General features: G+C 42.4%; 1 long non-coding RNA gene and 1 other non-coding gene across 2 annotated transcripts in view; both read right to left on the bottom strand.

Moving 5' to 3' along the window:
• LOC135111328 (uncharacterized) overlaps positions 1-24,711 on the bottom strand; it is a 68,260-nt gene that overhangs the window by 38,190 nt on the left and 5,359 nt on the right. The gene's annotated exons all lie outside the window — the stretch shown is intronic.
• Trnaw-cca (transfer RNA tryptophan (anticodon CCA)) lies at positions 16,084-16,155 on the bottom strand. The gene has a single exon. It is a non-coding gene; the product is annotated as a tRNA-Trp (tRNA).

Below are 24,711 nucleotides of genomic sequence, written 5' to 3'. Positions count from 1 at the left end.
GGAAAGCGAAATGATTGAGAGATAGCAAGAGGAAGAGAGAAGGAAAGGAATAAACAAAGTCGTCAGTAAAATGGAGGTCATGAATGCTGAGAGGAAAGGGAAAGACGCAAATAAACGAAGTTATTTAAACGCTTTATATACTTATATTGGAGAGTTGATTTGATGTTCCCTGCAATCAGACTACTCAAGGCGATTATTTCAAGTGGAAAAAAAAAATCTCCTTCCTTTACGGTTGAAATAAAAAACAACTCAACTGTACAAATAAAAATGCACTGGTTAGGTTTTCACACGTAACACGCCATCACCCACAAAACATTGGTGCCTTTGATCCGCGCGGCAGGACTGGGCGGTGCATGCTATCAAGTGGAGAGACAAACGGAGGGAGTGTGCGAGGGGGGTTGAAAGACAGAGAAAAGAGTCAGTTAAATGGAGTGATGAGCGGAGGGAAAATTCGTTAAGATGTGAGACAAGCGGAGGAAAATATGCTGGCGAGGGGAGGAATCACAGTCACTGGCGCGATTACAACAGGTCACTCCTCCATCCCGGATCATGATTGTTTGTCTTTCCATAACCTGTGTATTCCTTTGTTGCTTCCACGTAAAAGCTGGAGAAGTCTCTGTAAACTTCTGCACTCTTCTGACACTTGTTAAATCTTCATTCGTAAAGAAAACGGATACTCACTAAGAAGTAAAGAAAACGGATACTCACTAAGAAGATAAAAGTACCTATGACCGACCTAACATCATCATTATTCTCATAAACTATAACTATGAAGTGTTTGAAGCATCCCGGACCGAGTCATCCACCAAGCCACCGCACAGCTGATCTCTGTTATGCCGCCTTGTACACCACTGAGCTCTAGATAGACTGTATGAAGATTACATAATTCGCAAGACAAAGCCAGCGCTCCCCGTTCCGTGCCCCAACTCACACCCATTACAGAAAGCTACGCCCCAGACAAATCACAACAATAATACTCCTGTTTGCAAAAATCCAATGAGTCGCAAAAGTTTCAAAATGCGACCCAGAGCTTTTAATTCAAGGCCACTTTTACATCAACGTGAGCGTAATCTTAAATATATTTGTGATACATTTTAAATACATACAACACATGCATTCAATGGAATTTACCACATACTCCCAACGGCACAAAGTAATGATTGCTACCTCAGGATCTTGGAAAAATCCTATGCAGTGGCAGCGCTTCTCAGCCGGTGCTTGGTGTTCAGTGCTACCAGACAGACGAGATGGCTAGCAAAATTAACAAGCAAAATATTTACTTGTTTCTCTTATAATGAATATTTAAATGCATTGCGTTTGAATACTATAAGAATATTCAAATGTTATATTCCAATACATAAAACCAATGTATTTAAAAACACAGTTCCAAATACAGAGGTGTATTTAAATACGCACTTATATACAAATTTATTTAAATCCTGCCCAGCTCTGGTCGAGTTCCCCCTAACTATGCTAATCGCGCGCAACTGTATTTAATTCAGCAATCCCTGAATTAACGCTGGTTCGTCACTGTTCATTCATTCTAGTGACATTTCTAAAAATAATTCCAACACGACAAATCACGTTAAGTTGGACAAAGTTAAGAAGGGGAAGTTTATCATGGGGAGATTATTATAGTAAGTGAGTTTCATTAATTTCCTTGGATAAAATCTGAGTGGAATTTACCTACAAGGCCCAGAAGAGCTACACAGTACATCCTCGCTACAAGACAATCCTGCAGAGGAGACGCACGTGTAGTAATCTCTAACTATCTGTGCATATTTCGTAGTTATTTACTGTAGAGATGTTTATTACCTTAGTTGTAATCTTTCCATCTGTCAGTAAGATCCGCATTAAAACCATGAATCAAGAAGTCCCTTCGGGTGGAGGAGCTAACTGCAAGACCTCAGCCTTGCAAGTGCAGGGTGAGGAGGTGATCGTGTGATAATGTCCGTATGAGGAGGCACATCACAGCTAAACGAGGCCATGAGTACTGGTGAACTGTGTGTAAAATTATCCTTGAGTAATTTCAGTCTTTTCCCCCCTCCGCCATCTCTCTCTCTCTCTCTCTCTCTCTCTCTCTCTCTCTCTCTCTCTCTCTCTCTCTCTCTCTCTCTCTCTCTCTCTCTCTCATCTCAGTTCCATCACATAATCTCTGTAAGAATATAAGACCTTTTCCACGAGGCTCCTTGGAATTATTCTTTCTTTTCTTCAGCAGCAAAATATAAGAGTAATCCTGAGTGCGTTTAGCCGAGGGGAAGCGGACCGAGAAAAGTGAGAAAACGCAGATAGCATATTTTTTCCGTCCAGCAACATATGCAAAGTTAGTGAGTACTGCGCTGAGTGGCGGCAGGCAGTGAGGATGAGATGTGTCCCTCTACACACCATCAAGGAGTCTTCAGGTCGTATCGTAAGAGCTCTGGGTACTGCCTCGAGTTGAGTATCAGGGTGTTATGTAAGTACCCATTGTACCCACTCCCGGCAGAGATATGGAACCAGGGAATGACTCGTGCATCCTGTGACCTGAGGAGTAGTGGAAGCATTCAAGGAGGAGATTACATCAGCTGTGAGATCCGTAATGGTGTAAGATGTAGACAAGTGGCCAGTGAATGATGCACAGCAGATGGGTGATAAGGAGATAACGATGCTAGGGTCGGTGCTGAGGTGACGAGGATAGATAGATAGATGACTTAGTGGGATGAACAGCCGAAGTTGCATCAATGTCTAAGATACAGGAGAAAAGAATTAAATGAGGAAGAGATGAGCAGCAGGATATGGCAAGAGAATGATGTGTCTGAATGTGAACGAAAGGAGAGAGAGAGAGAGAGAGAGAGAGAGAGAGAGAGAGAGAGAGAGAGAGAGAGAGAGAGAGAGAGAGAGAGAGAGAGAGAGAGAGAGAGAGAGACTGTAGGAAAAGCTGAAGGTGAAGAAATCGAACAACAACAACAGCTGAAGGTGAAGAAATCGAACAACAACAACAACAACAACAACAACAACAACAACAACAACAAGGCACCCCACACAGTAGTACCCTAGTTCCTCCCTTCCAGGCCACCACAAGTCACTGTGCAGGGGGAACTCATCACACTAAGTACCCATTACCAGGAACAACTGCGCTGCCATCAAATCAAACAATTCGCATCAAGCACCAACAGGGCTTATGAAACAGCGGCTACTTTCCACAATTCACCGAAAACCAGAGCGGGAACATGTAGTGGAAAGTATCTTAGAAGTATCTTTCTCTCTCGCTGACAAGACGCCAAAAGGATGCTTGTAATTTTAAAAGGAAAGGTTTATATAATCCATCAAGTTATTTTTTAAAGAGGGAAATCTCGCAGGAAAATGTTTGAAGGTCTCTGTCATGATGGAGATTTTTGAAGGTTTGTTTAGCCTTTCCCCTGTTGCTTACTAGCTTGTCTGGTGCCGGGAGAAAGGGGTGCCGTGGTGCGCTGCTGCTAAAGGGGACGGTTAAGTATCTCTGCTTTATTTTATTTGCCTCATGTCTCCATCCCATTATACATTGTGATGCCTGTGTCTTTTCTTGCCCCTTGCTTCTTCCTCCTTTACTCGCGTTGTTCTTATTCCTCTTTGTCCATTGTTCAAGTACACTTTTTTTTTATTTTATGTCAAAGCCTCAACGCATCTGACTGTATGCTTATCTGTCTACCTGTCTCCTTGCAAGCTTATCTGTACGTTTGTTTGTGTGTCTAACTGCTTTGTGTGTGTGTGTGTGTGTGTGTGTGTGTGTGTATTAGGTCTGCCTTTGTCTGTTTTTTTTTCTATTCTGCTCGACTTTGTTCTCTCGTCTCTCACTTCACAGAAACACAGTCGCGCTTCTCTCCCCTAACTCTTTAATTTTCCATTATCCTATATTACTTTCCTCTCCGCTCCTTCCCTCTTCCACCTTCTGCCTTCGTTTTCCTTCTTTCCACTTCCTTTTTCTTTCCTGACGCCCAGGTTGTGCTTGCTTTACTTTAAAGAGAGAGGAAGAAAGAAAAGACGACGGCAAGAAAGATTGGACGAAAAAGGAATTAAGGAAGATGGAAATACGGAGAATATAAAGAAATGAGAGAGAGAGAGAGAGAGAGAGAGAGAGAGAGAGAGAGAGAGAGAGAGAGAGAGAGAGAGAGAGAGAGAGAGAGAGAGAGAGAGAGAGAGAACCATCAGGAAATAAAGAAAACGAGAGCTACAGTGAAAGAAGAGGAAGCCAGGAAGACGATGAGGGAGGTGGAAGATAGAGCTAAAGATAGAAGCAAGGAAAACGAAGAAAATATAGAGAGGTAGAAGAATAGGACTGGAAAAAGGAGGGAAGGAAGAAAGGCATAACGGAAGAGAAAAGAAAGGACGGAAAGATGGAGGGAAGGAAGGAAGAAAGCAAGGAAGGAAAGAAGGAAAGGAAAACAGACTAAATGGAATAATCAATGTGGTAAGGAAGGAAGGAAGGAAGGAATGAAGGAAGGAAGGAGCGAAGAAACCAAGAAACAGAGAAACGGAGGAGGAAAGAAGAAAGGAAGGAGGAAACAAACAAAGAAAGGAAGAAAAGGAATAAAGGAAGGAAGGAAGGAAGAAGGGAAGGAAGACAAGAAACAAGGTGAAATCACTTGTGTGGTGAGGAAGAAAGAAAGAAGGAACGAATGAACAAACGAACGAAGAAAGGATAAAAAGAAGAAATAAGGAAATAAAGAGAAAACAAATCAATTGCTATCAGAAATCGATGGAGAAAAGAAATGAGGTGGACAGGAGATATAAACGAAGGAAGAATGAAAAGAAAGGAAAAAGAAGGGAAGGGAAGAGAAGGAAGGAAGGAAGAAGGAAATGAAAGAGAAAGGAAGGAAGGAAAACAAACTAGTCAGAATCAGCGTGGTGAATAGAACTGACCTACGATGCCAATGAAAAAGGCATGAAAGGATACAGGAGGAACAGGAGGAAGGTTCTAGTAAGTCGGAGAACGAGAGGAATTGAGAAAAAACTGGCAATGGCGGGTGCAGAGAGCAGAGCATAGCCAAAGAAACTAATTTGATTACCACGGGAAAGGTATAGTGCAGAGAGAGAGAGAGAGAGAGAGAGAGAGAGAGAGAGAGAGAGAGAGAGAGAGAGAGAGAGAGAGAGAGAGAGAGAGAGAGAGAGAGAGACTCCACAGAATGAACAAAACTCAAGTGTCTAGAGAACAATACATGTTTTCCTGTAGGAGGTGGTGTGTTCCTGGCCGGGCGATGGGGGGAAATGGATAGGAATAACAACACAGATAGGATTTGTGTGTTGCGAGTTGTAAGATTTTTCCCTTGATAATCGTCCATTACCTGATTGGCCGCCTTGTGATTCCTTATAGCAGTATTACCAAGTCAAGTATTACCAAGTCAACCACTTCTATCCATCTCCTGAACAAACTGACTCACAGACAGAGTGGTTGATGACTGGTCTAGACTTGGTAATCTCAGTATTAGTGTTGAGTCAATAGGGAGATTTAAATGATTAGATGTATTTAAGGACAGGGATGCAGGATAGGGATTCAAGGAAGGTAGAGTACGTATGCTTCACCCAGGGGCACGTGCAGACCTGTTGGGCTCTTGATGCTTCCTTTACCAGCCTTCCTTGAGCTTTTGAGAGGTTCAAGTACCCTCGCTCCTAGGACGATTTACTACGAAAAATACATGAATTTTCAAGATTTTCTCCATTTTCTCCATAGGCGGTGGTGGTGATGGGTGTCCAATGTAACATGAAAAATAAAAAAAAGGAGGAAAGAGAAGGATCCGGACCAGCACACTTCCAGCCAGTGACGCAGCCGTGATCCAATTGCCGAAAAGGGAGGAGCCATAAGGGAAACTCACGTAACAGACCCTTGATTTTTCGAATTTCCTTCCTTTAGTCTTCATGGAGCAAAATTTAGCAGACTATTTTCCCCTCCCTCCATCTATTTTACAGCCCAAGGTCTGCCTCCATTTGTGTAAAAACTTTTGGGGGCCTCGATCCCTGACCCCTCTTCAGATTTAGAAAAGTGATTCCGCTCTATCGTATCGTCCATCTATGTAGTGCAGGGGAGTCCGAGGGAGAAGTTAACGGCAAGAAAAAGGCGGAGAAGCACAACGAGATACTGCTGGAGAGTGTGGAGGATATGCAGGGAAGGCAAGCGGGTCTGAATCACACAGGCATCACAAGTCTGGGGTTTTCAGGGGAGGGTCATATTTCTGTTTGTCTTTCTGTGCAACGTGTGCTTGGGCTGCTGGTCATGTGTGGGGAGAGGTGAGTGAATTGTGATTAGTTTTTGTCGTTTTCACGTATGTAACACGACACACCCACGGCAAAGGGAAGGTAGACATTCCCTGCGCTCCGACACTCCGTAGAAAGCACCACGATCAAGGTCTCAAGCTGGTGGCAGTAATAAAAACCTTGCGCGAGGTATGTAATGTTTAGTGTGCTGGTGTGTGCTAAATGTCACGGCACGTAATAATTGAAATGTACACTTGTCAAAATAAAACTGCTCTAATGAGAAAAAAAAAATCCAAAATACACACACATACACACACACACTCAAACACACAACATATATATTGCAGAGTTATTAAACTATAATCTGGAAGGAAAAAAAAAAAAAAAGCCTCTCTCTTTGAAAACACTATTGTACTTGGAAAGAGAAATTCCTCTTAATCCTTTTCTGCATTTTCAGCGATACATCCATAAATTTACAGGAATAAAAAAAAATCCTGTTGCCTTCCTGTCATGATTTAAAGGCTCGGATAGGAGTTGCATATTGCCCTGCCACGCCGCCGACACCTCTGAATCGCAGCCGTCATCTCCGAGACCAGTTTTCTGTGCACGCGCAAATATGATTATAACCCTTTTCCTAAAAAGCTTTGGGGCAATTTTCAAAGGCCACAGAGATGATTGGCCAGGTTATCATCGTCTTTACCCTACTGATGCGGCAGGAACTGATAGGAACAGGACCTATTAGTAGAAACGAAGAACACTTGAAATCTTCAGTGACTTAACCCTTTCACTGTCATATGCAACAATTCACAGCCCTATAATCAAAGTAAGGAGTTGTTACGAGGATCTACAAAAAGAATGAGATAAAACTGAGTAGATTTTGCACTTTGTAGCTAACACAATGTTCCGAGGAGAGTCTCTATTCGTAAGTAATGAATAAATAATGAGTCAACTTGCAGTGTAAATGTAATAAAAAAAGATGTTGCTATTACTGCTAAGAAAAAACAGTAAAGTTTCAGTAATATATTCCATGATACAAGGCAGAGATGTGCTTTTTAATCAACTGCTACAACTCTACTTTCGACTGCCAGCTTTATTCACGTCAGGGTTGCTAAGTACTGTCAGTCATGAACGCCTTGTACTGAACACACATTAGGTAACTCACTTTGGGACAGGAAAAAAAAGAGAAAAGGAAAGAGAACAGAAGTGCAAAGTGAGTTTTAACCCGCTCAGACTTCAATGCTTTTATCCACCCATCTCTCTCTCTCTCTCTCTCTCTCTCTCTCTCTCTCTCTCTCTCTCTCTCTCTCTCTCTCTCTCTCTCTCTCTCTCTCTCTCTCTCTCTCTAGAAACGTACCCGAAGCATTTTATCCAACTAGTGTTATGTACAAAGGCAAACGAGCTATTGAGTCATCAAATGTTACCTTTTTTATTCAGTCCTCACCTTTGATTGAATTAATTAGCACCCTTTCAACCTACACTGAAAATCTCTCTCTCTCTCTCTCTCTCTCTCTCTCTCTCTCTCTCTCTCTCTCTCTCTCTCTCTCTCTCTCTCTCTCTCTCTCTGCGAAGCCCTTCCCGGAAACGTACAAAAAAAAACCGGCCATTCGTTTCCCGGAGCCGGTGTGGAGAGGAACGAGTGTGCATTGTTAGCTTAGCCATCCATCCATCTGACCACCAAGTTATCACCCCTGGGGACGCCGCCATCACTTTGCCGGTATTAGTGAGGCATTCAAGACGAGAGGAACTTGGAATGGGAGGATCAACATGGCAATATGGAGTCTGCTCTCTAGGGACCGGCAAGAACCCACCAAGACGCCAGTGGGGAAAGGTAGAGTGATATTACGCCGTAAGGAGATTCTCGATGGCTCTAAAGAAAGTGTTGATTGCGGAAACTTCTGTAGCTAAGGATGTGGCAGTTGAAAGTTAGCGGTGGCAGTAGTAGTAGTAGTAGTAGTAGTAGTAGTAGTAGTAGTAGTAGTAGTAGTAGTAGACGAAAGGAATACGTTGTTACAGTTGGTATAGTGTAGTCTCGTTTATACGTAGCACAGAGTAGAGATCATCTAAAGATATCGCAGTGGACTGTACCTGTAGTGAAAGAGCGGCAGTCAGTCAGCAGGCAAGGCGAAAGTATTGCAAGCACACACTGTGATTGGAGAGAGAGAGAGAGAGAGAGAGAGAGAGAGAGAGAGAGAGAGAGAGAGAGAGAGAGAGAGAGAGAGACCGTAGCAGATTTAAGCAAAGCAGTGGAAAAGTTAAAAAGAAGCGGAGTATTGCACGGTGTTGTGTGTGTGTGTGTGTGTGTGTGTGTGTCAGCAGATATGTAACGCCACGACAAATACCTATACCACCTAGCGGCGATAAATTCAGAGAAAGGGGAGAGGAGATTTCCGTATTCCGATGCATCACTTTTCCTGGCGTGGCTGAGAGAGAGAGAGCGAGAGAGCTGCCCCGCCCCGTGAGTTATATCTCCGGTGCTAGGGCTGGACTTCGCACCGACAGGGACGCTTGTTTTAGGGCTTGTTTTGCTTTTATTCTTACTTTTACCTATATTTCTCCCTCTAGGGTTTGTAAGGGTAGACTACGTTTGCTTTGTTTTTTTTTTTTGTTCCATGTTCTTTTCTTTTTCTTTCTGCTTTTCTTCCTTTGTCTTGTTTTTTGTTCATCATCCTATTTTTTTACTTTTTCTTTTACATTTTCTTCTTTTCTGAGTTCTTCCTTCTCCTCCTCCTTCTCCTGCTCCTTTGCCTGTCTTCTTATCCGAGTGCGTTTCCCTCATCCATATTGGGTCGGAAAGGACATGCAGGAGGAGGAAAGGTTTACATGTAAATTCAGCTTTTCTCTCCCCGTGACCCAATACACAGAGAGAGAAGGCTGAGGATGGAGGCGGGGCGGTAATAAGAATACACCTCCCTTATACTCTTCTCTCTGTAACAAATTCCACGTTGCTTCTTCGGATTTACAGTCTATATTGACGAGTGTGTGGCCATTTGTTTAGTCAGAGTAAAGATGCTTGCAGGATTACAAGTATTGCCTGTTTGTGTTAACCTTCTGACTGCCACTTGGTACACCTTCCCTAGTTACTAATCATTCTGAGACCTTTACTTGTCCTGCAGCCAAATCCAGTCTTTGAGCTGGGGAGAAATTGTTTAATGTTTTCTTTTCAGCCATAACTTCCTTGTAGGTGCTTAATAAAACTTCACGCATTGCTTCCGGTGTTGTTAATTGTTTCGTGTAGCAGTGAAAGGGTTAATGCCATGTATACGCGCGTGTGTATGTGGTAATTTGGTGACATACATGAATCTTGCAGTGTGCGTCGTAAAAAGCATTAGAAAAAAAAGACGTTATATGTTTAAAAATGGTTTATACAGCACACTCATTTCCTCGTAGACATCTGAGCAGTGGTGGTCGTGGTGGGGTGCGGGAGTAACACCGTGGCCACATCTGAGCGGAGGCACGGAGCAGTGGTGGTCGTGGTGGTCGTGGTGGGGTGCGGGAGTGACACCGTGGCCACATCTGAGCGGAGGCACGGCTGTTCTGGCGCAGATGTGACCCTGTACGAGAAGGGTGCTAGTCATTTTTTATCCTGTACTTCCCCTTTGCAGATATTTTACTCATAACTCACTTTCCTTTTTTTCTTTTTTTTTTTTACTTCTGGAACTGGCGATGCTAAATTTTCCCTTCGAGTTTCAGCTTCCATTTGTGTGTGTGTGCTGGTTTTGTATTTGTATCTGAGTGTGTTCCGTAGAATTTCCTGGCTAGTGGGTAGGTGGGTGTGTGTGTCTGTGCTTGGTGACCCGTGCAACATTCGCCAGCACGATCCGCCTCTCCGGGAATGCAGTAAGGCTCGCTGAAAGCCGCCAGGGAGGGGAGCCGAAGGATGGGGCACGCCTTTGTGATGTTGCGTTCTCTTGGGCTTTACTCGTTTTTATTTTATTTCTTTTTCATCTCTGACATGGCCTTCCCCGCTGTCTGCTTTCTTTCCCTCTCCCTCCTTTCCCTATCTTTCTTCCCCACTCGTTCTTTTCTCTCTACATTATCTTTATCTGTACGAGGATGACTTGACCTGAAAGATACTGCTGGCACGGGGAAGGTCGCGTAGCGGAGGTAATACGTGGAAAGACAAGGGATAAAGGGGACAGAGTAGAATGATTAAGAGATACGAGGAAAATCTTGCGAGAGCGGAGACACTGACTTTTTGTACTTCTTATCTACCTATCTGTTTGTCTCTATATATACTCATCTATCTATATTTATCTATCTATCTATCTATCTATTCTCTCTCTCTCTTTCACTTCTTTCCTCCGTCCTGCGCCAGGGAAACTCGGGCAGCCAGGCAAAGCTTCACACAAGGTGGATATTCTTTGCCTGTCCACATTCCTCTGATTTTAAGAGCGATGAAGTATTTTCAAACACTGGATGGAATTTATGTAATGCTTTTCGCGCAACTAAAGCAGAAGTAACTATGCACTTCAACTTTTCCCTCTGCTATCTGTCGCAAAGAGGCGCCAGTTTTACTCTAAAAGCCAAGAGTTCATGGAGCCAGAAATTTTCTTCTCGCCGCTTTGCTTGAGTTAATTAAGCTGTTACGGGAGCCTGCCAGCCGCCTTCCCCCTCCTTGGCAGACAGCGAGGATGAGACACTCTTCTTATCCTTGGCAGGGAATATCTTTTTGTCCGGTAGTTTTGTTCTTTCAAGTTTCTGAAGTCGTTCTTATTGATTTTCTATCCAGTGATTTTTTCTTTCTTTTTTTAGTGAAACATTTCCAGTAGGTCATAATTGAGTTCTCTGGTGTGTTTTTTTTCTTTTTTCTTTCAACGCATTTCCCAAGTGACCATAATTGATTTTCTACCGTTTCCGTTCCTATTTTAAGTATTTTTGAGCTTTTGCAACTAAGTTTTCAAGTGGCTTTCATTCTTCATAGTACTGCAATTTTTTTTAGGTAGCATAATTTATTTTTGTAGTGGTTTTCGTTCCCTCTGGTAATAACTTTCTTGGTTGCTTCTTGCACAACTGATATAATGAGTGACTTCGTATAAGCCACGAAGATATCACATCGGCGTCCTGCAAGCGATTACGTAAAGGTTCAGAGCGTGACCCGTATGTGTCCTCCACGACCATAACTCCCGCACAGCCTTGGCGCTCGTGCTGTTTGTTGCTGCGACGTGAATTCTTTCATAGTGCTTCCCGTACGAGAAAAGCTCCTGTTTACTTCAAGATAAATAATAAAAAGCTTTTATAGAAGTTAAACAATATATGTTCACTAATAATCTCGAAGTTCTTGGAATATATGACGTAACGACACCCATGAGAGAATAAGTCATTACCAACTTTTTACATAAAAGTTGCACTTCTATAAAACTTGCACCGACAGCCATGGAAAGCAGAGGGTCGCTGCTGCTGGCCGGAAACACTACTAATTACAAGTGTGTTTCGTGGAAGACAACTTTCTATAACTGTAACTATTGGGACTTTTCCACTGAACGACCCAAGGCGATCGAACGTTTGCACCGACATACAAAGCAGATGTGTGGGGCGCAGCGGCCATGCAGTACTTATCAAGCTGGCACAAGCACGCCCGTATATCTCTTCATTCCTGGACATTACAATGACATATGGTATCTCAAAATGAATAAATGAAAATGTGAGATCGAATTTTCGTATGGTTAAATTCAGAAGTAGATGCAATCACTAGCTTTCATAAAATTTTGAGTTAGTGGATGCTGTAAATGAATTACTGACAACAATTTCAGTTGATGCAGACACTCAAGCATCACTCGGGAGTTTCCGCGGCTCAAGGGTCAAGATACAGAGAGGGTACAAGTAACACTGCACTGGGAAGCCATTCAGTGGACGGGGTGTTCATTACGGTGTCCCTTAAACAGGTGAACGCCATCAACATAAAGTGAAATCTTCCCTCTCGTATCCCCAAGTGCTGAGGTCGTTGTAAACAAGAAATATTTTTCAAAGAAAATACCTGAAAACTTTTGTGTCCATCCTTAAGAGAAAAGTTTAAATGAAAAAAACATCCTGAGGAGAAGCCTTGTTGTCGCCTGGCTGCCAGGTATACGAGAGGGCGAAATGATGACGCAGGCGGACGCGACGGGAAGCACCAGCCATCGTGATGAACCTCCATGAGTGCTGGCGTTCGCGCCGCCACCCTGCGAGAAGTGATTGGCCTCAGGAAAACACAACTTTTTATTTATGTAAGAGTACCTTTTGGTCAAGGATGACAAAGCTGGTACAAAGACCTACTGAAAGTGCCAATCCCTTAAGAAAACTTCCAAAGCAAGGCCAAAATTACATTGAGGCGTCTTGAACAATCTGAATAAACTAGAAAAATTATCGCAACTGGACTCAACTTGGCATCAGTCCATATTAGGAATCCAATCAGTTTGTTATGACTTGCCAGCTTGTAAAAGATGTACCATGCTATTACAATAACAATCCCTGAATTCTGAGAACATTCCAGCATTCGCGCGCCATTATTATCAGTGGAAACAAGCTATGTGGTTCAGTGTATGTCTGGGATTTACGGTGAGTGTTACATAATTACCATTAGTGTAGCTTAAAGGTTCAAGCTGTTTTAAGGCCTGTTTAAGTTAATGACATGTTTTCTTATTCTAAATCATTGCGGTAATTTCTTTTTCAGCTCCAGGCTGGGATCATGACACATCAAAGTGTAAACACTCTGGCTTAGATAAAAAATATATAAGTAAATATTTAAAGTTATACAAGAGTATATCAATTTTTGTATGAAGCACTGCAACGTAATCAGTGTTGTACATGAAGCAGACACTGGTTAATTGAAAGAACACTAAATCTTACAATGTTTGTCTGCACAAAAACATTCATGCGTCGCTCTTAATGCTGGACGAGGGAGAAGCGGGTAATCAACAGTGTTTTGTGTACGAGTACATGGAAAAATAAAGAGAAGTTTCTCCTAAAAAAATTCATCATCTTGGTAACTTTTCTTCTTGGCACAGAGGAAGATTAACTTCGCCACCTTATACTGAGTGGTTTCTAATTTCCAAATAACTTTTTAGAGCGAGCAGACGAAAATTGGCCTCCTCTAAGGAGTGAGGCTTTACCAACTTGAAACGTAATCTAACTTCCTCGAACACGAAAGAATGTTCTGAGAGACATCGAGACAGGAAGACACGCCGAAACAACAAACAGATAGACAGATCGACACAAACAGTGGTCACGTGTACAGCTGAGTGAGAGGCCTCCATAACGCATGACCTTAGTGGGTCTGAATCAACAAAACTGAACCCTCCCAATTTTACAATAAGACCATGACAAACCAAGATATTATAAGATATCTACAATACTAAATAAGCGTATGACTATGTCCATCTCATTTCTACACTCGCTTCTGTTACAACTATTTGGACTACTTTCTCTACACTATGGCCACAGCTTTGCCACGGCCTTGCCACAGCCCTGTCACGTCACGCCCTTCCCAGTTAGTCCCATCACCACCAAGCGACACCACCACCACCATCTCCAGCCATTCCCCGGCAAACAAGCACGTCTCACGCCACACACGAGGGAGAAATATCGTTATTCCTTATAGCGCTAATCAAGAGGAAGTCTAATCCGCACTCTATGTTTCAACTGTATACTATAAGAGATAACTTTCTTCCCAAACGAGGCCCACACGTCTAGGCATTATAGTGGTTCATTTGCTGGGGAATGCTGTTCATGGGATATCTCGTATGAAAAAAAAAGATAAGAAAGTGACTGACCTTTATTCTGAGTTGATTTTATTTTATTTATCTATTTATTTATTTCTTTAAGACGGAGTTGCTCAGAATCTACGGAAGGTAAGATTTGTTTTCTACTTTTCTTTTATCTTTTCTCTCTAACCACGGATGTTGCATAACTAACTAAATACTTAAATGTTAGTATGGTTTGTTAGTATCACATCAAGCTTATCGAAAGTCGTTTAAAGGATAATACAAAGATTTATCGGTTTTTGCATGACACACACGATACTTATTCTCCTTCCTTCCTTCCTATGACCTCGACTGTCTTGAAACAAACTGGGAACAGCGAACAGAGGGCAATTTTTCGGGTATTTAGTGTTGTTTCCTCCCTTCTTTACTCATTGTCCGTGTGTGTGTGTGTGTGTGTGTGTGTGTGTGTGTGTGTGTGTGTGTGTGTGTGTGTGTGTGTGTGTGTGTGTGTGTGTGTGTGTGTGTGTGTGTGTGTGTGTGTGTCATCTCTAACCAGTTTAATCAAGCCCGTCACAGTTTATTCCTGCCTTTCTCTTTGCTCTTCAGCCACCCCGCAATGACAGGACGTTAGTTAATAAAATGAAGGGAGTGTGTGCAGGTTAACTCGATAAACTGCCTTCATCCTCCACCCAGTGCATGCAAATCCCTCTTGGTGAAAACTGTACTTCTCATTCTTTTTCAGTGTAATTCTATTTGACTATTATATAAACTGATTAGTGAAAAGGAATAGAACCGCTTAATACTACTATTACTACTCCTATTAAACACTCCTCCAATGAAAACTACAAATATCTGTCAGTCCAGGAATGCTCTTAGGTCAAAGATTTATAAAATGGCAAGGCACTGCAGTAAAGCTCCCAATGTAAATAACCCTGTCAGCTCCATTAGCCACATATCTATCACCTTAGTGCGCTTGGAACTTTTTATTGCATCTGTCTCGTATTGGGGCTGGATTCTGCAGGCTGATCAAGGACGCTCTACCCTTCCATTGGCTGAAAAGATGATAAGCTTACCTGCGTGTTCCGTTTCAACAAAATAAACGCAACTCCAACACTCCACCGACTAAACCCCAAAGTGCTGCTCGGATCAGCTTTGTAATTTGCGGCTTAACTTTATGTCCGCTGAACCTTCTTATCATGGGACATTGTGTAAGAATATATATACGAGATTTAGCTTTTACCGCCCATAGCGAAGGAAATATATGAGAAATGAGAATCTCCGCTGCGGATGGCGCTGCAACGTATGAAGTAACTAATTCTTAAAGTTGCGATGGTGAAAACTATGATGGTGTTAGTATTGACGTTTGTGGATAATCAATAAAAAGGCAAAATGGCATAGAGGTGACAAGGAATGGAGATATATACAGCGATAACAATGATGGCACTTCTTCTACTGACAGTAAAAGACCCAAATATCAGTGCTATTTGTAGGAAAGCAACAGCGGCAACGTGGTAAAAACATCTATGACAGTGAAGACAATACAGTGACGATCGCAATGACTGTCTAGAAAATTTTCCTGTTATATATTTTTATGAGTGACAATTTCAGTGTTTTCTCCCGTTTTTCTGTCCTAGTCCAACCTACTTCACACGCTAAGAGAGAGAGAGAGAGAGAGAGAGAGAGAATATAGGGCGCGTCAATAAATAAATAAAAAACCTCCGCACCCTCGGCACAACTTTAGAATCACCGTGCAGAATTTATAGGAGACGTTTAGTAAAATGAGAACCAATAACATTCCCGGGCAGCGGCAGAAAATTTATCACACGCTCGGTTAGGAAATTGGAAACGCAAAACACAAACCTGCCTACTTTTTTTTAGCAGAACAACCTCAGCGGCGAGGCGAGAGGTGAGCAGCATTGGGGGAGGGGCGGGGATGGGGGAGAGAGGGGGAGGTCATGAAAAACGGTCTCGAATAACGTTACGCTCCCTCAGGTAAACTTAAAAAAATATTTCGACGGAAACTGTTCCTATGATTGATTATACTAGAATCGAGTTTATTGAGTCAGGTTGTGAAAATACATCATAACGGACAATTAACTACACTCCAGTAGCCACATGCACTAAACCGCGGGAGAAAAGGACAAGCTTCAACTTAAAAAGACATCAAAGACTAAATAAAAACATGACACCGACGATGTGACCCCGGAGTGACTCGAACACCCAGCCTTCTGATCTGGAGTCAGACGCGCTACCATTGCGCCACGGGGCCGGTGTGAGAATTAGCCGCGAAGGAAGGAAAGAGGCAAGAGGAGGAGAGATAGGGATAAAGGGTTAGGGTGAGGAAGAGCAAGGAGGAAAGAACGTTGAAAAGAGGCAAGAGGAAAGGTGAGGATGAAAAATTAGGATGAGGAAAGAGGAGAGAAGTGGAACAGACAGGAGGTGGACGAGGAGAGAGGAGAAAAGGTGATAGATAAGTAAAAGACTGAAGAGGAGAGGTAAAAAATGGAAGAGGAGGAGGAAGAGGAAGAGGAGGACGAGAAGGAAGAGGAGGAGGAGGAAGAAGAGTACGATAGAAATATGAAGAGCAACGTAACAAAAGCATATAAGGTCTTTTACTACAATAACATATCCAGCTTTACCTGAGCACTATTCTACTTCCAAAAGAAAATTCCCCAGCCCTTTATAAGACCACTACCCCCAGCACACTGCCGGCAGATATGGTGGCGACATCATCATATCTATTGAGAACATATATATATATAAATGAAAACTGTCCCCACAGCACAAAGGAAGCCTTACTAATACATACGACGCAGAGTGAAGGTCTTACAACTGACTTCACACGTGACCCGGGACGCTGCAACTCGGAAGCGAAGTGATCGAAGGTCTTAAGGATATAAAGTAGGTTTCTTTTCTTTCCTTCTTCTCTTTCGCGTAAATAATGAGATATATGGTAACTTAAAGAGAGACTAAAATGTTATGTATTATCAAGTAAAGATTTCTCGGTAAAGTGGAGAAGGAAAGGGATCTCTGGCTGGGCTTTGAACAACTATGTAAAATTGTAAAATATTAACTGAGTGAAAGTTTTCCAGTCACGTAAATGATGAAATCTATGGGGAGACTAAAATGATCGTAATATCAGGTACCGATTTCTCGTTAACGTGAAGAGGTGGAAATAGATCTCTGGCTGGCTGGGCTTTGAACAACTATGCATAATTTCAAAATATCCACTTCACAGGGTAAGCGACTGAGCGATAAACATCTAAGCGAATCATGAACCATCATAGTATTGTCGCAAGTGATGTGCACGCAAGGCTGTTTTTTCCCTCTGAGCGACAACGCGCCTTGAAGAAACATTCCAGCCCAAGTCATCTGGTATGTCGGTGCTTCCTGCCGCGGTGTTGGTGGCTGTGCGTTCAAGGCATTCCGAGTGTTGCGTTAAATCTACTTTACTGCAACAAGCCCCTGAGCAACAATGTCTTTACTAGAAAATACAGACTGAAACGCATGAACGCACGTCTTTCCTGAAATGTTTTTGTAACGCTGTTGTAGGTACAGTCCCCTCCGTTTCCGCGTTCATGACTCAGTGTTGCCAATGTGTGAATCGCCTGCCGTGAACCGCCCCGCCTGTTTCGACTCGTATCCGACACACACCCCAGTCAGTACGAGGAAGAGGGAAGGTGATGGAGGATTTGGCGAGATTTGTTTCGGTTTAGAGTCGAAGCAGGGGGTTCACAGCTGGCGATTCACACTATCACACGCTGGCAATGCTAAGAGGTGAACGTGGAAGTGGAGAGACTCTGGGTTAGAAGTAGAGTAACCTTTGATATTCACTGCCACTGTGCTTTGCCATTTTCTTGAATCTTACACTAATTGACTTCCGTGGGCAGTGACTTGGAGCGAGTGAGAGAATAACACCAGAGAGAGAGAGAGAGAGAGAGAGATTAAGTCCCCGCTGACAATCTTCTTACAAAATCTGACTGCTAATTCTTAACAGATCAAGGACTTCAGGTTGAAAGGAAGCATCAAACGGAGTGGAAGTGAATGTTGCGTGTAGCTTGACTAGTGACTATGACTGTACTCTCCTTCCCTATTACTCGAGGTCTTTGTAACCCTTCAAGAATTTAAGTAATGACGACACTAAGTCTTATCCTCCACTTTTTAGATGGTTCTTTTGACCTTTCTTTTGGGACCGACACCTCAGTAGCCCGTTTTCTGTGTGAGTATGAGGGGGATACTTTTTTGTTGCCCTTAGCCAGTGTCCCTCATACATAATTAAAAAAAACTCATCTGTCACTACACTTGAGCGATTCCAGACGATTCTACGAATGGAGATATAAAACTGTAGACAGGAAAAGGTTTGAACGACGAAATCATTCTCTCCTTTTGCTATCAGGAGTGTCTTTCGAAATCATGATATCCTGCCCTTCACACAGACCATCCCATTAAGACTCAGAGGCCGTAGAGCTCAAAGCGTTAACTTAGGAGGTAGAAAGATCCCCCCCAGCTAATTTTCTAAAGGTCTTTCCCAACTAAGATCCTCATAAAGGCCCTGGGAGAAATATATTACCTTTTATTTCGCTCGAATATGCACACTATTATGTTGTATGTCACAGATAGCCGTGTCAGTAATGGTGATGGTGGTGTCGGTGATAATGGTGACGATAATGAGAAGGAGGAGGAAGAGGAGGAAGAGAAAAAAGAAAGACAAAAATAGAAACGAAAATTTATAAGTGAAGAAGGAAGGAAAACAAGTTGAAGATGTGGAATTAAAAATGTCGAGAGAGAGAGAGAGAGAGAGAGAGAGAGAGAGAGAGAGAGAGAGAGAGAGAGAGAGAGAGAGAGAGAGAGAGAGGGCGCAAGAAAATTTTTGGTGAAACATTGGTTTGAACAAAGGCGGGCGCGCTGTCAGTACGGGAAGTTGGGGAGGAAAAGAGACAAAGAGGAGGAGGAGGAGGAGGAAGAGGAGGAGGAGGAGGAGGAGGAGGAGGAAAGAATATAACAAGAAAACATAAGAAAAAGAAAAATGTCATTAAGACGCTAAGGAATAGATTTATAGTCACACACACACACACACACACACACACACACACACACACACAGCTTGATAGATTTATTCTCATTTAACATCACACCAGCAAAGTTATTTGTTTCTTACAAATTCCTGTGTGTGTGTGTGTTTGTGTGTGTGTGTGTTTGTGTGTGTGTGTGTGTGTGTGTGTGTGCGTGCGGAAAATGTCGGAAAGGAGGGAGAAAAATAGAAAGTAGAGGGAGAAGAATAATGATGGAGATAAGAGAACGGACGGGAGTGGTGGAGGGAGAAGGAAGGAAGGAAGGAGGGAAGGCAGAAAGGATGGATGGATGGAGTGAGGGAGGGACGAATAGGAAGAAAGGAAGAAAGAAAGAAGAGAAATAATGAAGACGATGGGTAAGTGATAAAGAAAGAAGCACTGAAGGGAGAGAAAGAAAGAGAGGAGTGAGGAAAAAAAAAAATGTCTTGTAACGAAATTAAATGAAGAAGAGTCATTAATTTGAAGGGAGCGGGAAAGAAAAAGTAATAATATCGATGATTGACGCGACAAAGAATATCATCAGCGGGGAGAAACGGGATATAAAATGATGCAAGACATGAATCCGCTTGACGCTCCTCCTCCTTAAAAAAGAGAGATTTATTTATTTCAAAGGCGCGTGAAGGCAATGACGCTGAACGGAGGGAGGAGGAAATATGATGGCCAGGAGTGTCGGCAAGTCTCATGCTCTCGTGCCAAATGAAATAGAAAAATACTGGAATAATGGAAGATGTGCATGGACGTGAAAACTTGACGATAAAAGAAGAGATACGATGGAATCAAAGAAATATTTATAAAGGTGAATGGAAGAATACTGTCTTCTTTGCTAATTTAAATAAAAAAAATGAATTTCGAAGTGCAGAAGAGAGAGAGAGAGAGAGAGAGAGAGAGAGAGAGAGAGAGAGAGAGAGAGAGAGAGAGAGAGAGAGAGAGAGAGAGAGAGAGAGACTGAATAGCAAGTTGATACTCCTCTCTGCTAAATGAAACATAATATGCCTTAAAAACCCACAGTGTCTGGAAAGCGACACACGTCTGGAGCCTCGACAGATGCCTGAGTCTGAGCGGAGGCCGAAATGTGCGTAACGGAAAACAATAACTTGAAGCTTCAATAATCATAACTCAAATACTTGAATATAATCTGATAGCATAGAATTTTTAAGGATCTAGGAAGTCAAGGATCTGGGTCAGCTGAACAGTCTTACCACGACGAGTTATCGCCTTGCATCTGCCGCCAATGTTAATGTCACCGATACACCCCCTGCAAATGCCGCCGTAATCATTGCAGAGACACTTACTCCTGAAGGGAACGGTGGCGGCACACAAAGAGGCCAAGTTTTATGGTCGCGTCGGGTAAAACCAAAGTCTATATTGTGAGAATACTTCCTGGTGAAAAGAACAGATACACCTGACAAAAGCTTTACGTATCTCGATGGCACTGAGATCCTAAGGAGGTTTCCAGAGCTTGGTACTGCTACTGGCTGGTGCACTCTACTGTCTCGAACTGAATAGCCTTTCTCTTTATCAGCAATAAGAGTCTGTGGTCTCAAACACTTGGACGTCTTATCTCGACTACTTTTCACAGGCTGTAGTGAAAGTTATTGGGGTTTTCAATGTTGTTTTCATGATTACATGAATTTAATAAGGATTCTGCATCATCAATAGGGAAAATACCCATGAAAATACGTCTAATCACCTCTGTGGTCTTTGAAAATAGTCCTGATGAGGGAGGACAAAGCGCTAAATACTACAGGTTAGGAACGACGTCAGTTTGTGTGCAGCGAGTCGATAACCTCCTTGCAAGACTCACTCGTGTTCTGGTGTACCGTACTGAAAGGCATCACGTGGATTATGTTCCTGTTATATTTTCTTTGGGAATAAGTTTGAAGATTGTCACGGGCTGCTAGTTTGTTAGAATATATTAAAAAAAAAAAAAAAGGCACGATAACTATGTACGTATATAGAAATGAAGTGCGTGATTTCATTTACGAGAGAAAACACGTTTTGACCACCAGAAGGCGATGAGTCCAATTCTAAATTTACTTGCACATTTACCTGCATATCTACATATCACAAGGACAAACCACCTCATTTCCACTGAACAATGATTTCGACATTCCTCGCTATGGAATCCCCGTAATACACCTGTAACTGCGCGCACATTATAAAGTGTGTGAGCCGCGCGTGACGCAGTGCACCGGCGCTCCTGTGTTCAGATTCCAGCCTCGTATCAGGGAGCTTTACAGAGCTGAAGTAACTTTTAATCATTAGGACCTGCCTGTGTTCATGCTCACCTCAACTTGTGCCACGCATTTTAAAGTTATAACAATGCTACGATTTGATCCGCTGGAGATTTGCCGACATTACAACTAACAAGGACTGAAACTGAAAAAAAAATTAACAATAGCTGCTATCCTGACTACAATTCCTCTTGGTCTGCTAGCCATTAAAGTTACGTGAAACATTACGTACATTTTTTCATTTTTACGCTGGAGAAAATACCTAAGCTCTAATACATGAATTACAGTAACTCGTGCAGACTGATATCGGTAAGTAGGGAGTGAAGACATCATTAGGCAACTAAATAACAGCACGACGAAGGCAGGTCACTCATAACGCTCAAGTACTCGCGTGACAAGATAACATAAAGAACACAAGTAAGAGAATACCATCACCACCCGAACTAATAATGGAAAATACTAGTCGTGGGTGCTTACGTTGGAATGTGAATCAGCGGGGCACACGACGAGGTCCAGTAGAGAATAAAGTAGCTCAGGGTGGAAAGAACAGTCACGAAGGTAAAGTACGTTTTCTATATCATGACTTTAGGATTAGAGCGAAGGCACCGCACGCAATGGAGCCAAACTTAGGGGGACGTTGTCATTCAAACCAAGAGACAGATCACAGGAAAATCAGCAGTATATCCGTTCTGTTATTACCAAGTTTTACTGAATATCACGTAAATTTCAAGGAGTAATCCGGTTTACTTCTGAAGAATCCACATCAAAGGAGTGCGTCTCAAAAATGTCAGTTCGGACCGTCACTTGATGACTTCCTTTGATTAAATAAATCCTTGACTCGTTCCCTCTGAGGCAGCGAATGAATGGCGAGGAAGAGGACACCACTCATGCCACGCGTCACAAGATCAGCACGGAGGAGGAGGAGGAGGAGGAGGAGGAGGAGGAGGAGGAGGAGGAGGAGGAGGAGGAGGAGGAGGAGGAATGTGATCAATGGAAGAATATAAGAGGAAGACAGAAAAGGATAGAAATATATGAGAGAGAGAGAGAGAGAGAGAGAGAGAGAGAGAGAGAGAGAGAGAGAGAGAGAGAGAGAGAGAGAGAGAGAGAGAGAGAGAGAGAGAGAGAGAGAGAGAGAGAGGAATGGGGCTTCTAACACATCATTACTCCAATATAATAACAACAATGACCTACATATGCAATATACAACTTCTACCACATTATACTGAAATACGTGAAAGAGTCTGCGTGCTGCACCTCGCCATTATAAGAATCAAGAATGAGGACGGCAAAAAAGTAAAAAAAAAAAAAAAAATGTCTCTTTACGGTGAAGAAAATTACCACCGCAAAAAAAGAAAATACAAAAAAAAAAGTGACTTACACGTTCACTTTCCTCTTCATTAATGTCTAATTACTTACTCGGAGCTGAGGGAGGTGACCTAGATGCCTTTACTGACTTGATTACATTGAGTGAGAGGGGACACTGAAGGAATATCGTCGGCTCCCCACTACTACTACAACTCCCACCACTAATGATAATAACAATAATTTCATCTACTCTTCATCCAAATGGCAGTTTTCCCGCGCGTGCCAGAGTGGCTGAACAAAGCCGTCGAGCGCAACAGTAAAAAGTCACACCCCAAAAAGAACTAATCATATACTCGTACCTGGATAAAAACAGCAGCCAACACACGTGCGCTCACCTGTCGCATCCATTTACATTTACACATTTCCAGCACATTTTATGGACTTTAGCTGATATTCCATTGTAGTAAATTTGCAACATTTTACTTATTTCCTGTTTTTTTTTTCATAATATAGTGTAGTTATTAATGTGCAGGCGTATTCATATATACAACTACATATTCAAACACACACACACACACACACACACACACACACACACACACATAACGAGCTCAATTTAATCCTGCAAAAATACAAATAAGTAAAAACTCAAGAAACAAAACCTAATAGGTAAACACACGCACACAGACACACACGAGAGAGAGAGAGAGAGAGAGAGAGAGAGAGAGAGAGAGAGAGAGAGAGAGAGAGAGAGAGAGAGAGAGAGAGAGAGAGAGAGAGAGAGAGAGAGAGAGAGAGAGAGAGAGAGAGAGAGAGAGAGAGAGAGAGAGAGAGAGAGAGAGAGAGAAAGTTAAATGAAACCCAAACAGATTTATCAAATGAATTCCGAAATCAATTATTCATAGCAACGCTCCTCGGTTTCTAATATCTGAGTAGATTCTTCCAAAAAATATGAAATAAAAAAAAATAGATAATAAACTGCTACATAAAATATTTCTCTGTGGCAGGGAATAATACACTGCCACATAGAAATGTTAATCTGACAGAGAGCAAACACGTGCCAATCATGCGCAGACCTCAATTTGGGGGACACACCTATTTGGGGACAAAGGTAGGGAAATGAGATTGCTTTGGCTATTTGCTGAGGAAACATAGAGTACATGGGAAACAAACGCTGGAAATGAACGTATCCCCATTCAATGAGAGAGAAGAGAAGGTTCATGGATTTAGAGAAGGTAGACATGATTATAACATAAGAGGACACAAGATACGTGTTATGATAAATTTCTGAGATACATAAGCTGGTTAAAGTAAGTTTGTTCTTCACCACCACGCGGAGAGAACATTTTTTTCACTATTGTGGTTATGTCACTTTTATAACCGTTACTCATTGTTTTGAAGAAGTTCCAGCAGAACAAAAACATTGCAAAATACATGCCGGAAAAGGGACCGAGGAAAGAGGATATGCAAGAAAAGGTTAGCTAAGAATTACGACCACATATAGAAACAGACTGAAGGTGAAGACGAAGATGATTCATTCATTAGAAGAGTAGATCCCACCACTGCCACCACTTTCTACATTTTTTTTTTTTTTTTATATCGCTAGGCTAGAGTAAGTCTATTTAGCACTCGACACCCGTTCTCACTGACAAGAAGACAGAGTAGGAAGACGTGATCTGTTGCTGCAACTATTAATGGGAGGCGAAAGAACCGTCAGTAGCCAACGGTCATGCACGTTACCAAGCAGCGTGACCTCGTATCTCTCGTGTAACTGTCCAGAACGTACATGTAGCAATGTAACTTTCATCTTGTTTCTGTTGTTTGTTGGAATGTAAGAATTCAGTGACAGATCTCGGTGCTTGTGTGTGCATGTCTCTTTCTCTCTCTCTCTCTCTCTCTCTCTCTCTCTCTCTCTCTCTCTCTCTCTCTCTCTCTCTCTCTCTCTCTCTCTCTCTCTCTCTCAATACTCGTCTTATATTTTATATCTTATTTTCAAGTAGTTACTTAGATAACGAGAGAGAGAGAGAGAGAGAGAGAGAGAGAGAGAGAGAGAGAGAGAGAGAGAGAGAGAGAGAGAGAGAGAGAGAGAGAGAGAGAGAGAGAGAGACGGAAACAGATAGATAGATAGGTACAGACAGACAGACAAACATAAATATAGCAAATCCTCGCTAATCTGACTAAATTGTTGGGAGGACTCGGGTTAGATTAACAGCA

Source organism: Scylla paramamosain, chromosome 21 (genome assembly GCF_035594125.1).
Source record: "Scylla paramamosain isolate STU-SP2022 chromosome 21, ASM3559412v1, whole genome shotgun sequence".
NCBI classification, from domain to species: domain Eukaryota; kingdom Metazoa; phylum Arthropoda; class Malacostraca; order Decapoda; family Portunidae; genus Scylla; species Scylla paramamosain.
This window is presented reverse-complemented; position numbering and strand designations above follow the sequence as displayed.